Source organism: Puntigrus tetrazona, unplaced genomic scaffold (assembly GCF_018831695.1).
Source record: "Puntigrus tetrazona isolate hp1 unplaced genomic scaffold, ASM1883169v1 S000000846, whole genome shotgun sequence".
Lineage (NCBI taxonomy): Eukaryota > Metazoa > Chordata > Actinopteri > Cypriniformes > Cyprinidae > Puntigrus > Puntigrus tetrazona.
In genome coordinates, this window is record NW_025048446.1 from 435,001 (window position 1) to 451,096 (window position 16,096).

Sequence of the window (16,096 nt, forward strand, 5' to 3'; positions counted from 1 at the left end):
TATATATATATGTGTATATATATATATATATATATATATATACTATATATATATATGTATATGTATATATATATGTGTGTGTGTGTGTGTGTGTGTATATATACATAAAAACTATAGGAAAAGATAAATTTGTGCTCATAATTGTTCATCTTAAAAGCTCTCTTCTCTGTGTTCTGTAGTAAATATGAAATGTTTCAGTGCCTGTTCTCTCCATATAAAGCAGTAAACGTCCTCTCAGCTCTAGTCTATTATTTAACCGTTCTAAGTGCAGGAGTTTGTAAACACTTCAGTTTTGCAAATCATTAAAAGCCGTCACATACTCGTTTGTAAGGATGTGGCCTTTTTCTCGGCACGAGCAGGGTTTTGAATGAATTTCAGTGGAAGTCGTTTTGTGCTGAACGTGCGATTTTTAACACGCACGCAGTTGGCTTCGTTGATGCTGTGGTTTTCTGCCGCGCTGGCGAAAGCTTTGCACACTACTGAGGGAAGATATGTTCCTTAATAACGTGCTCGGTTTATTGAACTGTCGCGCTCGTAGGGCGCTGCTGTTAAAGTGTTATTTCTGGACTACTGGCTGTGCTAAATTAAAATGCATCATTTCAGTAAATGATGAACTAGAAATTAGAACTTTTTGCAATTCTGTTTAGTGCCACAGAGGTTTTCACGCGTTGTCTTTAAACCTAAAGAGATTTGATATCAGTGTGTCTCAGAATTGATAAACGTTCTTCTTTGCTCACAAATCTCATTCTAGTTTAAACAAGATCAGTAATGACTGACTTTAATTCTTTACACACACACACACAAACGACACACACACACACACACACACACACACACACACACACACACACACACACACACACACACACACACACACACACACACACACACACACATATATATAATGCATTGCTCATGGAATCATGATTAACTCTCTATATTAATAATGCAATTCATTTTAAGAGATGTGTTTTACACTCAAACGCATGAAAAGAGAAATCCCTAATTTCACCTGTATAAGATCAACAGGGACTAAATACAAGGAAAAAATATTTATTTATTGTTATTATTACCATTTAAGTCAATTGTGAAAGCTAAATCCGTAAAGAAATAACAGTAAAATGCTATCGAACTGTATTCATGAAAATAATAATAATACCTTTCATATAACAGCAGTACAGCTGGAATACAGTTATGGTTGTTATTATGTATGCTTTCAAACATTAAACCATAAAACCACAGGGAAACGTCTCTTATGAAATGCAGATTTGCAAACCCTTCTTATTATACGTTTCGCTGTTTCTCGAAGTCGCAGCACTTTGTTGCGGAGCCGTGAAAAGAATACGACGCTGCTTCACTTCGGTTCATACAGCTCAGGCGTGGTTAGAAATAATACAGGCCTGCTAGTTAACAAATACCTTTGCAAAGACGTTGACGCTCGAACTGAGACGTCCATGGGGCTGTAACAGAGCAAGCGTGTGGTGTGTTTGCAGGCGGCGGGCGACAGTCGGAGGGTGCTGCACGCGCTGCGCTCTCTGCTGGAGGAGCTCAGGGCGGAGCTCCGCGAGGAGGCCCAGAGGCGCTGGCAGCTGCAGCAGACGCTGGCCAACGAGAGAGCCGCGTGGGACATACAGCGCGCCGAGATGAGGAGTCACGCCAGCAAGGTACAGCACTTCAAACCTGACCGCTGTCTAGGGAGCATCCTGACGGACTCGGACTCCAAGGACCGACATCGCATCAACTTCATTAAAATTTTAATAAAGATGTATGAATTGAGCAAAACAGTACGGACATTGAACACAAATTGGAGAAAAAATGTATCACAGTGTGCATAAAAATACGAAGCAGTGCGATTGTTTTCAACATTAATAATAATAATAATAATCGGAAATGTTTTTTGAGCAGCATATGAGCATATTGGAATGATTTCTGTCAACAAAATTATGCAGCTTTGATCACAGGAATAAATTACATTTTAAAATATATTCATATAGAAAATAGTTATGATCAATTGGAATAATACTTCACAATATTTCTGTATTTACTGTAGAGCAAAATTAACATTTTTATCAATGTCCAGTGACTTTCTAAAAGGTCAAATTGGTAAAATTCGGTCTTGTGATAAAACAAATTTTCTTTATATCGTAACCAGACAGATCTAACTGCTTGATTATTAGCGCGCATTTCTCTCATATGGACGTCGAATGATAAGCTATTACGAAATTAAATTTCCTCTAAAGCTGCTTTGCGGTGATTTGCGTTGTATAAAGTGATATACAGATAAACTAAAACGAATAGTTACGCCCCAAAAATGAAAATTCATTTAAGGAATTTTTCTTTAAGGTGAACTGTTCCTTTAATTCAAATTCAAATGAACTAAATCTAGTTAAGCAGCATCTGCTAAGACGTTGAGCATCTGACTTGTGTGCTGTTTTGGTGTTGGCGAGTTAGGGAGCATCTTTAAATAGCCCGCTATATTTATGCAGCGGTCATGGTCTATTAAAAGAAAGCAGATGTCAGAGGAGCCCTGCGAGTAGATTTAGGAACATCTGGCTAGACATGCGAGGAAGGTGTATCTGGACTATACTGCACTACATTAACTGCATTTCATTTTGGCTGTTTGGCAAACGTACACTTTGCGTATATATTTACAGTAGCTATGTAGTCCTGTTTGTATGGCTGTGTTCGTAAAATGCAAAAATAAATCATTATTATTCATTAGACTTTATTGTTAATATTAGTAATCAACAATAATAATGCTTGAATGTTGCCACTGATGCAATCATTTTGCATATTTAATTCTGTTGGTGTTCTTCTAATAAAATAAAAATAATAATAATAATAATAAAATAATAAGTTATTATTATACGGGTAGATTGTTTTCATATGATGTCAGTAAGTTGCATACTTAACTGAGCAAGTTTAGTAAGCTAATACTAGTATTATGGTTAATAATAATAATAATAATATGTTAATAGTAATAATAAATGCTAATAATAAATTGTTGCCAAATGTCAGAAAGTTTTTTTTAAATTTAGTTTAATACAAATAATTCTAAAAATATATTAATAGTGTTAATAAATGATAATATTGTGTTAATAATTTGCATGTTTGATTAAAAAAAAGATATCCTATAAATATATTTTAGAAATAAATATGGTTATTTGACATTTTTAGTCCATTGTTTACCTTAAAAACCAAGAAGCTAATGTTATAAACTTCTTTTTAAACCAATAAGGTGATGTTATAAATAGTGATCGTGATTAATTGCTTCCAAAATAAGTTTTTGTTTACATTATATATGCACGTGTACTGTGTATGTTTATTATGTATATATATATATATATATATATATATATATATATATATATATATACACACACATTTACTTTTATATATTCATATTTTATATTATATAAATATATTATATATATATATATATATATATATATATATATATATATATATATATATATTTATATTTATATATTGTATACATGCATATTATGTAAACAAAAACATAATTGTTTGACATAAATCACAACTGAAATTGCTGTTCATTTTCATAATGTAAATGGAAGTGTAGTGGTTTTAATTTTAATTGCATGAATTTATTCGGTTGTTCTGTGCGTACATAAAATGAGCAAATTGTGCATGCTCTGCAAGACCGCAGATTGCCGTTTCAAACACATGCAATGCAGGCATTGACTCTTTTCGTCATGTTCAGCTGCAGGACACGAGAGGTGAGTCTGCAGGCGCAGACGAAGGTGCAGACTCTGCAGACGTCCTACAGCAGGAGCGGGAGGAACAGCGCCGTCTGTTGGCCGACACTCACAGCATGGCACTGGAGCTGCGCTGGAAGCTGCAGCACGGAGAAAAGCGCTGGACCCGTGAGAGGAATGAACTGCTGGAGCGCTTCGAGAAAGAGAGACAGGAGTGGGACCGCAGCTACCGGGAAATGCACCGCATGATGGAAAAGGTCCGGGGCGTAAATCATGCTTGTTTTACTCATGCACATCAACCCGTGGTAGACAAGACATGTACAGTAACTGCATTCAGTGCTGAAAAGTTGTGTAGCATTTAACGCAATGCAGATTGTGTCAATGCAGCTTCACAGAGATAGATAGATAAATAAATAGGAGAATCAATAATGGAAGCTCGTTATTTCATGAGACAATCCACCATATTTAGTTCACAGTGCATGTATAAAAATCTTTAAACATTTGAAAATATATAAATACATAAATATTAGATATTGTAACTTTTGAGACATAATGTATGCATGTGTACTGTCTATATGTATATAAATACACACACATACATTATATATTTCAAAAAGACTTGCATGTTTATGCATTTTTATATTTATATTCTTATTATTTGTACTATATAAAAATATATATTATATATAAAAAATTCTTGTGTGTTTATATTCATATATAAATATTAAATACACACCCATTATTATATAAAAAATTCATTTGACAGCACTTATTATTATTATTATTATTATTATTATTATTATTATTATTGTTACATTTGATTGGGTTCCAGCTACAAAGTCAAAACAAGTCACTATTAATAAAAAATTATATAAACGTGGGAATGTGTTGGTAAATTCTAAGGTGTTCACATCTAAGGGTTTCAGCTGGCCAAAAACCCTTATTTGCCTAAGACAGTTGGAAGCAAGACAGCTTACTAGGTCTTGAAACAAAGCCAACATCTCCTTTTCTCCACCCCAGATGCAGAAAGACGTCCTCCAGTCAGAAGGAGGCGCAGCTCACGTCTTTTCTCCTCAGGAGAGCCCCTGTAAGGCTCCTAGATCTCCACGCTCCCCCTGCATATCCGCACACACGCGCTCCCACTCTGACTCTGAGGCCACGCTGGAGGAGAAGGGGGCGATGGGCAGATCCAGACCCTTTGAGGGACACCGTCCCCCAGAGAGCCTGTTTCTGGATGCTCTTTCTCTGGATCATCTGAGCGAAGCCGAGGTGCCTCCTCCATCACGCCTGGAGAGTGAAAAGAGGTTCCCCCACCTGAAGGAAGTAAGAGAAAGAGTAAGACATGAGTACACACTGCACGATAGGGCACATTTTTATTATGCACTTTTTGGTATTTTTAGTCCACTCATAATATCAGGCACTGTTTTGTGTTTGTCATGGTCATTATCCTCCTTCTGACCATTATTGCTGCTGTTAAAGAGTTCTGTATGTATATGACCTCTATTATGATTGGCTAACTTGTTTGCATGTGAAATGAGGAATAATTATTACATAAGAAAACAATCTACATTCAGCCGCATAAATCTTTAAAGCAAGTTAACATTTTGAGGCTTTTATGTTTTAATTTTGTGTTGTTGTTTCAGGCACTGAATGAGATTTCTGAGAGTGTTGATCCTGCCATTTACCCTGAAGAAGAGAAGAGCAGCGGCAGCTTACTCAGGTACTGTTTTTATTTATGACTATTGTGTGTTCTAGTCAATGTAAGTTTTGGCCTGCTCTTAGCAGCCTAAAAGTGCTCTGAAGAAGCTTAATAAAACTTGGAAGAAGATACTTGAACAAAATAATCCTACATTTCAACGCTCAAAGATATATTATATGAAAAGGGGGTAGTTTGTCATATTTATAAGTAGAGTGGTATTTACAATTGAAGATACCACAGTATACTTCTAAAGGGGGTGGGGTGATATTTGTCAATGTATAGATGCCGGTTTTGTTATCTGGAAGTGACCTCCTATGATTCCAGGTTATTGACCCTAGTCCATTTATCAATGTCCTTTTCAAAGGTCTCCACATTGTTTCAGTTACTGCTAATAAGCTTCAGTGTCTTTTCCTGTCCATCTCAATTTCACTTTGCCCTTGTTTAAGTGCAGGCTAACAGCTATGTTTAGACTGTGATGTTGTTGCCATTTCAGCAAAATCTCTGGAGATTTATGAATGGAAAATAATAGTTTAATATCGGTAGGCCGGAGATTAAATGTGCCAACAACAAAGGATAGCTAACTTTTTATTATTGCTCTAACAAAGATACTTATTCTTTGGGGCTGGAACATTAAATGGCTCCCTATAGAGTGCTTTAAAATATCATTTGCATGCTTCTGATGGAGCGGTTCTTATGTTCCTATTGTACTATGTTCCAAAGTTTTCCCTGGCTTTTTTTTTTCCAAAGTATTCCCAGGCTCCAATGTTCTCATGGGTCTATATTTCCCAGTTCCTAGCATTCCATGTTGCTAGGGTCTTATGTGCCCAGTCAAGTTCTCCTGTTTCCAGGGTTCCATGTTCTGTGTTTCCCACTTCCTAGAGTTTCATGTTCTTTGGGTTCTATGTTGCCTGTTCCCAAGCTCCCATATTCAGGGTTCTGTGTTCTGTGTTCCCCAGTTTCCAGTCTTCCCTTGTTCTTAGGATTCTATGTTCCCAAGTTCTCAAGATCCCTTGTCTCAGGCTCCCATGTTCCTAGGTTTCTATGTCTCCCAGTTTTCAAGACACTATGTTCCCAAGGTTCTGTGTTCCCCAGTTACAGACTCCCATGTTCCTATGACTGTATCTTTCCTAGATTTCCAGGTTTGTTTTTTAGGGATTTATGTTCCCCATTCCCAGGTTCCCTTATTCCCAAGGTTCTAAGTTCCCCAGTTCTTAGGGTCTCAGGTTCTCAAGGCTAGGGGAGCATAGGGTTAACTCCGAGAACATAGATGCACTCAACTGGAGACACAAAGACTGTTCCAAAAAAGTAAACCGTGACATTGCGCTGCTTTATAATATACTTTCTTTGAGTATTGCGTTTGTCCTTTGCAGATAAGGCCATGCCTCAAGAAATTAAATCAAGCTAAATTCAGAATAATCCAAGATCAGGAAACAGTCAAGACCAGTATTGATTACAATGTTTTGCAACACAAGTGTAACCTTCCATCCGTTTTTACCTCTGCAGGGCGAAGTCAGTTTGCTCCATGAGCGACTTCCAGCGTTTGATGGACAGCTCCCCCTTCCTACCAGATAAGAGCAAGTCTGGTGAGCATGGACGAGATGATGTGACTCCTCCCCTTTCACCAGATGACCTCAAATACATTGAGGAGTTCAATAGCAAGGGTTGGGATCTGCCCACCAGCTCCCTGGCTACTTGCCCCATTCCTGGCCCAGTAATCCCTTCTCCAGTGATGGAAGCATGGGCAGAAAGGACAGAATCCCGAAGGACCGAGTCTACTTCAGAAGCATTCCAGCCAGCCTCTTGGTACCTGACCACCAGCGCTACCTTGACCACCAACACTTTGAGTAGCCCTGAGTACTGCCAAAAGCTCCCGGTCAGGGCAACCCAGGGGGGTGAACAGTTTGGGGTGCATGTTCTCCACAGTCCCGTTCGAGGGGAGCGGTCTGCTCCAGGCCCCCCTGATCAGGAGTACATGTTCTCCAAAGTAAAGGGAGGGGAGGTAGTAGGAGGTGCTGAGGAGGTGTTTGGAGGAAGGTGGCCGTGTGAGCTTAGGAGTCATTTGGAGGCAGGAATTAGGCCTGGAGAACGTCCATCAATCTGCGCTGCAGTCGGGTATACCTCAGCATTAGAGCTGGAACTGTCTCGTAATCTGAGTGACGACATGAAGGAAAAGGCATTTTCTGCCCGGAATGCCATCCGATCATCTTCTGCGTCTGGGTCAAGCCCTCCGGAAAGGCAGCTACGGGACATGGCATGCCAGACGAATGGTTTAACCACACGGGGAACACAAACCACCCAGACCATCAGTGTGGGATTGCAAACAGAGGCTCTTCGCACCCTCACCAGCAGTCCTCACCGCTGTCTGACACCAAAAGGAGGATCCACACCCATCTCCTCTCCCTCGCGTAGCCTGAGAAAGATGCAGTACTCTCCAGTCGTACAGGCTAAGTTTGAACGACCATGCTGTTCACGAAATCGGCTCACCCAAGCTCCAAAGAAAACCCTCAAATTCTGGCAAATCAGAACAACCTGCCAGCCAAATCCGTGCCCCCACCCCAACAACCACTGCCCAGCAGCCAAAAGGGAACAACGAATCAGCTTGGGCACGTTCGACCACAACCAGAGACAGTCCCGTTCACACCACCATCAACGACGGCCTCTCCAGCCTCTTCAACATCATCGACCACACGCCCATCGCTTATGACCCAGTGCAGAAATTCAACAAGTCCCCGAGTCGCTCTCGTCCTACTGAAGCAGGGCCTCAAGGGCCAATGGATCCCAAATCTCCCAGTGTTTGTGCTGCACAGGGGCCTTTGAGGAACTCTCGGGGCAGGTCCCCAAGCCCTGTGCAGCTGATTGTAGAGACGCAAGGTGAGAAAACTCCAGAGGTGATCAGCATCAGACAGGACCTATCCGCTCCTCCGGGCTACACTCTAGCTGAGAACGCAGCACGAATCTTGAATAAGAAACTACTGGAGCAGAGCTTCAGAGAAGAAAGGAGGCTTTCCGGTTCATCCGCAGCTGCTCCGAACAAAACCGGAGACACAGAGAAACCAGAATGTCTTGAGGTAACTGAGATGTTTATTTAATCCTACCTAAAAGAAGAAAACTATATATGCTCTTTTATAGCTCAGGATAATTAGTCAACTTGAAAAATTTAATAGTTGCTCCTGGTCTTGTGCATGTGCAAATGTTTGTCATCAAAATTAAGATTTTGTTATAAATTCTAACTTTAAGTTCAGTTTGAGATATTGTTGAGAGCTCTTCTGAAACTCAAGAGGAGACACGTGTAAGATTTCTTGAGTCTTTTTCTAGCAGGAGACCTAATCAAATGTCTCCATTCAGTCGAGTCTTATTGCTGCCTAATAGACACAAATGAGATATTGAGATCTCATTTGTGATTTTGTTATTTCCTTTGGGTACATGTACACTTAGTTTGTGTCATTTTTCTAGTGTATATTACAGTATACACTTGGCTGCTTGAACAATGCAGTTTCAAGGTACAGAATTTAGTTATAATTGAGTATTTAAAAAGTCTCATTCCCAGCTGCCAAATGTTGCCTGAGCACAGGCCTTATTCATCTGAGCTGCATGCTTTAGCGCGCTGCTTTGCTGCGATGCTAACAGTAGTATGATCATGTGCTGCTTGGTTTTTTTTGTTTTTTTGCAGTGCAGCTAGCTTACATAACTACTTTGAATGCAGGAAGCTGTATAAAGCGTTTGATACCTGCCAACCTTGATTCATTTGGAAGATTAATCCCTCACATGCAAGCACGAGACATTTGTCAACACACAGAGCTGCATTTACTGTAGGAGCAGCATCATTTCCCCAATCCCATGATGCTATGTTAATGGTCAGAGACACATTTACAAATATTTTAACATCATTGCGAGCAGGTTTTTTGTGAGCAGTGTAAGCATCTGGGATTTGTCTTTTCAATGCAATGGATATTATTAGAATGCATACAATACTACTGAAGAAAGGGATGTATTAACTAAACAGTTGTGCCAGTTTAGCAAAGAGTGATACAAGTTAGTAAAAAATGTACACGTTTTTGAACATTTTTAATCAATCAGGTTTTTTTTTTTCATTTTTAATTATTTCTGATGTTCAGAATTTTAAACAGAGACAGTCATAAATCTAAATATCAGTTAAAAGTATGTATATAGTGTAAAACCAGTTATCATATGTATATGTATTAGTATGCATCAATGTATGAAGACGGATCTCTCAAAAAACGTCACAGGCACATTTCATCCTATACTGCTACTGCTACTAATAACAGTGATACTAATAACTATTTTTCCATACCATTTTAGAACAATTAATTTATATTTGCATTAAAAAATCTGTGGCATTAAGACTTCGATTTATTTATGCAGTAGTCATTATATTATATTAATGTTGCAATATTGCAACGATAATTGGGCAACATTTATTTATTTATCTTGGTATGAAATATGACCTGGACAAGTTTTGAGATTCAGCAAACTGTAATATTTTGCTGTAATGTTTATATTTAAAGGAAAGTGAGCTGCTTTTACAGGTTTTTGCCGTAGATGCCCTGCGACCCGGCCAGACTTGCCAGATCCCCGCTCTAGCTCTAACATGAGTATGACGTGGTTGTGTTATTTTGACCAGTGTGTTTACTCCTGTTTTTCTGGGTTGTCTCCAGAACCATACTGTCTTACTAACTGCACCCTGGGGACTGTAACGCAGCTTGCGCTCGCCGTGCAGTAAGTTCCACCGATCTTACTTGACCTTTGACCTCACAGTGACCTCACTTGTGTTCCGTCTCACTGATTTTAATGGACTTCTCTCACCGCATGCCACACAGTTTCTAGACAAAGTTTCACCGCTAGGCATTATGGGAAATACTGTATGTGCTTTGTTGTGGTCACACTTTTTTTGTCCTCATGTAGGTGTGAGCATGCCCATCATCTGATATTAATGACGTCATCCAAAAAGCTATCAGAGTTTTTAATGGACTAAAATTATTAGCCCAAATATTCATCCACATGGGGTAGGATTTCATACGGCAAAACACAACTAAATTTGGCTGATATATACAGTATAGTGGCTCCAATTGATTTGTTTGTTTGTTTTAAATAAAACACACAAACTATTTAAGTGCAACATTTCCCAAATAAAAAAAAAAAAGATAATAAAAGAATAATTAAACAAATTTTTTGGGGCACTTTTTTAACATTTGTTTAAAGTTCACTAAACATTGAAACTTCTGTCATTTTTCGTTTGAGTTTCTTTCTTATGCTAAACAAAAAAGAAGATATTTTGAAGAATGTTGGTAACCAAACAGCTGATGGTAGCCATTGACATCACACTATTTTTTCCATACAATGGAAGGTCAATGGCTACCGTCAATTATTGGTTTGCCATCGTTCTTCAAAATATCTTCTTTAATGCTCAACAGAAGGAAGAAAGCAAATAAGTAAATGACTGAATTAAAACAAATTGGTGTACTGCCCCTTTAAATGTACAAATACCTTTGGAGTCACTGTATATCAACTCACAAGTGGCTTTTTGGATGGTATAACCATTTTAACTAATAATATATAATCACTTTTTTATTTTTCATAGGTCCTTTGGCTGCCACGTGTTTTGCGTGTTTGTAATTTTATTATTTTTGTCCATTTCAAAGGATCTCAACCTCACCAGTCCGACTGATGGAAGCTCTACTGCGTAACATCTTGTGCTTTCTCAGTTCGTTGTACTGTAATGTTTGGTGTCTGGTGTTAACAGGACGTGACTGCTCAGTATTACTGCATGCTAGCAGTGACAGTGGTGTGTTGGGGTCGTTCGGGGTTCATTGGCTGGTGGCGTGTGTGGCTGTGCCTTTGCCTTAACATTTGCTGCTACAGCTGGATCTCATTTCTTAACATCTAACAACAACTTTACGCTTGCATTTTTCACTCTAGTGTATTTCAGGTTGATATAGATTTGTGATGAGTTTCATGCATTGGTGTTTTAGTATTATTTATATGCATTATCATAGCACTTATTGGCATTTATTTTATAATTACAGTAATTTTTTGAATTTTTATTACGTTTTATTGGTTTAATACACTTTGTAGTTATTTAGATTTTATTTCATTTGATTTTATTTCAATGATAAATCGTTAGATTTCGACCGGAGCGTATGAACAAATTCCGTTTTTTTCGGGGGCCTCAGTTGAACTGCAGGACTCCCCATTTAAATTCACTTTGCATCAGCCTCAAAGTCTCGCTCGAAAACCGAACTCAGATTGATGTAGACGTAGTAAAACCCCGTTTCTGAATTATTCAAGTGACAGAAAACTTCCACCTCTCACGCTGGAATCTCATTCATTTTTAATTTCTGCTTTATCGCTCAGGAGAATTGTTTAGAATAAATCAAGCTTAAACCAAAGCTTTTTCCTCGAAAGCGGAAGCTCTGCTGAATCAAAACAAACTAAATGTCACTAAATGTTACTATTTGCTTCAAACAATGGGTGTTTATCCATTTTAGCTAAAGTTTAAACTGCAAAAGCACTAATGCTTGCAGACTGGTGTTATTTTAATGTTATGTGTATACTATATACTTTTTTGTTTATATATATTTAAACTTTTCAATGATTTTTTTATTTTGAGTTTTCATCGAAATTTTAGTTTAATTAGTAATTTTGTTGTGTTCTTATGCCATTTCTGTTTTTAGTTTGTCATTTTAGTACTTTTAACAATTATTTTTCCAGGCAAGGCACTAACCTAATTTAGGTTTCAAATTTCCATTTCCTTTTACAAAGCTTTTAGTTTTTCATTTGTATTTAGCTTTTAGTTTTATTGCAAAAATATTATTATAAAAATGTTTAATAAAACTTGTTTATTTAAATGTAGCTCAAATAAAGTGATTGCAACCACTTACCTTAAATTCAGTGATACAAAAAGTGATACAAATCAAAATTTGTAAAAAAAAAAATTTCAAAATCAAAAGTGTGCCGCTTTGCCCACTAAACCTCAATGGAATTGTTTGCCCCAAAAAGAAAATTGGCTAAAATAAAATGTACTCAGCAGTGAATGGGTGCCATCAGAATGAGAGTCCAAACAGCTGATAAAAACATCACAATAAGTCTAAAATCTTTCTTTCAGTGTAATTTTAGTACTTTATTCCAATTAGTAGCCAGGGCGACATTTCTAGTTTAAATTTCACATTTTTAGTCATTACTTATATTTGATTTGATTTCATCTTTATTTCTAACGACAAAAGTGTTTTTAATCTAATCCTTTATTTAATTTTATCTAGCTTTGATTTTTTATTTCTTATTTCAGCTTTAGGGACTTTTAGTACTTTTTATACTTCGACCTAAACCTTTCGCAGTCGGTTGCCGCGGCGACATTTCGATTTTTTTTTTAGTCTAATATTTAATACTGCTTTATTTCAAATAACAAAAGCAGCTAGGAAACGCGTCCGACGGTGTCACCGCTGCTGCGGACTAACAGCTGAACGTACTTCTGTTTTGTCTCTTGGCGCAGGACTTGCCTCGTTCGCCAGTGGCTCCGCCTCTGGACTCCTGCTTCCTGCGTCCGGCTCGTCCCGCCAACCGCCGTCCTCCGTCCCGCTGGGCCGCCCACTCGCCCTCGTCCTCGCCCAACCACAAAGACCGGAGAGAGAGCTTCCGCTTCCCATCGCCCGTCAGACCGGTCCAGACCATCCCGGAGACAGAGGAGCCCGGTCAGGAGGTTCTCCTTTAACCAGCCTAGACGCAGAACAGTAGTTCCCTTCTAAAATGCCCAAATAAGGGAATACGGTATGGCGATAAATCAGGATTGTATTTTATGCTTTCGCTCTCCTTTACCATCCTGTTCCTGACCACACATACGCTCAGCGACGGAGAACCTTTCTAAAAAAAAAAACCTACTTTAACTGCCCTGCCACTAGAGGGCAGAGTTCTGTGAGCACCAGCTGAACTGATCCAATCGGAAACAGTTCTAGAAATTCCCGTTTGGGAATTATCAAGGACCTGGAATGTACTGACGCAAAACACCGCAAAGTGTTCCATAAGAGGTGCCTACACACGCGTGACCTCGCAGCGGTCCCGTAAACCCGTGTGTGTGTCCGTGTACATGTATGCAATACATACCACTCGATATGTGTTGGTCACGAAGCCGCAAACTTCTTTTCAGATGTTCTGAAAAAAAAAAAAAAAAAAATCGAACCTGGATAGTAATAACGTTTGTCGGAACAGCATAAAAGTTTACACGCGTTGATTTCTGTTCGTTTTGGAGGGGGTCGAATATCATTTGTTGAACGGTGTTCCGTGTATATAGTTTATACAACTATTTTCATAATTTCCGCGTACATCCCGTTTCGTTGGAAACCTTCGATGCTTGAATTTAAAACGACTCAGTTGTATTTGTAAAGAGAATTAGATCAAAACTAAAGGAGCAAACACGCACTCACACAAGCTAGTTCGACAGGGACGAATGATACATGATGTCAGTCACAATGTATTTTAAAACCCAATGTAACACTGAATGTTCGACAGGAGAGTATATTGACACTGATTATCCTTATGCACATTTCCCGAGTCGCGAAATCCCGAAGGAAACGCGCGTACGATTCCGGTTGGAAGTCACGTCGTAATCTGAAGCCAATCTTAAAGGAGTCTATTAAAGGGATAGTTCACCCAAAAGTGAAAATTACGGTATAGCTTACTACGTATTGTTCTCTGAGTTTCGAAAAAAAGCGGAAGTCGGTTTATTCACGTTATAATTTGAAGACCGGAAATATTTTTGTTACAAAAAAAACATCGATCTGGTTCAGAGGACTTGCGATAAATATATCTGAATTATTTCGCTTCAAAATAATGGCCTCTGTCCATCAGGATTACCAGGCTTGGAGGAGCCACGATCATTTTTTTTTTTAAACTAAAAGACTGTGTTCATCTGAAAGAAGAAAGTCATGTAAACCTAGGATGGCTTGGGGGTGAGTAAAATATGCCGTGGTTTTAGTTTTTGGGTGAACTATTCCTAAATAAATCTGCTCTGCTGCAAAAAATGAAGCTGAAACATTTTAACAAAACTCAACATGTTTCCCTCAGTTCTGAGATTTAAATGCATGAATATTTAATAAGCAATCCTTTGAAGGAGTCTATGATTGGTGGCTTAACAAGTCTTTATATGATTCTAGCACCGCATTGGTTTGGAAGCTAGTTATCAGACAGTCCTAAAATGAAACCCCCAGGCCATCCAAGATATAGAGGATATATAGATATATAGTTTGTTTCTTTATCAGAACTGATGCTACTAGAAATGTAGCATTCCAACACTTTCTCAGCAATGGATGCTCTGCGGTGAATGGGTGCCGTCAGAATGAGAGCAGATAAACAGCTGATAAAAAGCATCGCAATAATCCACACCACTCCAGAGATGAACTGTTTCACTGGTTGAAGTTTTTATAGATAGGTTATGGACTCCTACAAAACGTGCATATTTTGCCGATCGATTGCAGTGGTGTGTATCATTGTGAGGTTTTTATCAGCTGTTTGGATCCTGACGGCACCCATTCACTGCATTCACCTCCACTGATGAGAAAGCGATGGAGTGCAAAACTTTTTCAAATCTGTTCCGATAAAGAAACAACTCATCTACATCTTGGTTATCCTGAGGGTGAGTACATTTTCAAAAAAACAATAATAATTTTTTGATGAATTATTCCTTTCACATTTGATAAGAATGTATGTGGTGCTTGAGGATTGGCTCCAAATGTCGACATTATTCCACTAGGAATACAGTGCGCATTTCCTCTGGATGTGTTGACTAGGGTTTGGACAGCAGTTGTGCAGATATCATATTTGATATGCATGCCTTTAAACACTAGCACTTTAGTGCATGTACTCAGATGCTGTTGTACCTTGTGATAAAGCTCATGATGTAAGCCCACACACACACACACACACGATACACACTGCCGTTCACTGTGTGTGGCGGCTCGTGTAATTTTTGTTGCCATTGAATTTGCATTGACACAATTAAGAACACTTTTTAAGCCCATTATTGTACCTATTAACTGGTCTTTGTATAGATGTTATTATGAATTCAGATCTTTCTTTGGAGGAAAAAGAAAAAATTATGAATGTTTTAAATGAAGTCACTGTCAGATGTCTAATGATAGAGTGTTAAATTGGTAATAAATTGAATGTGTATTTACAAAAAACACTGTTTATGGATTTACTTATTTAATGTGTGTATATATATATATATATATATATATATATATATATATATATATATATATATAGAGAGAGATAGAGAGAGAGAGAGAGAGAGAGAGAGAGAGAGAGAGAGAGAGAGAGAGAGAGAGAGAGAGAGAGAGAGAGAGAGAGAGAGAGAGAGAGAGAGAGAGAGAGAGAGAGAGAGAGAGAGAGAGAGAGAGAGAGAGAGAGAGAGAGAGAGAGAGAGAGAGAGAGAGAGAGAGAGAGAGAGAGAGAGAGAGAGAGAGAGAGAGAGAGAGAGAGAGAGAGAGAGAGAGAGAGAGAGAGAGAGAGAGAGAGAGAGAGAGAGAGAGAGAGAGAGAGAGAGAGAGAGAGAGAGAGAGAGAGAGAGAGAGAGAGAGAGAGAGAGAGAGAGAGACAGAGAGAGAGAGAGAGAGAGAGAGAGAGAGAGAGAGAGAGAGAGAGAGAGAGAGAGAGAGAGAGAGAG

At 38.5% G+C, this 16,096-nt stretch overlaps 1 pseudogene; it reads left to right on the forward strand.

The window, feature by feature from the left end:
• The window catches only part of LOC122335663, a 58,827-nt pseudogene extending 43,216 nt beyond the window's left edge, over positions 1-15,611 (forward strand).
• Positions 15,612-16,096: the final 485 nt, after the last annotated feature.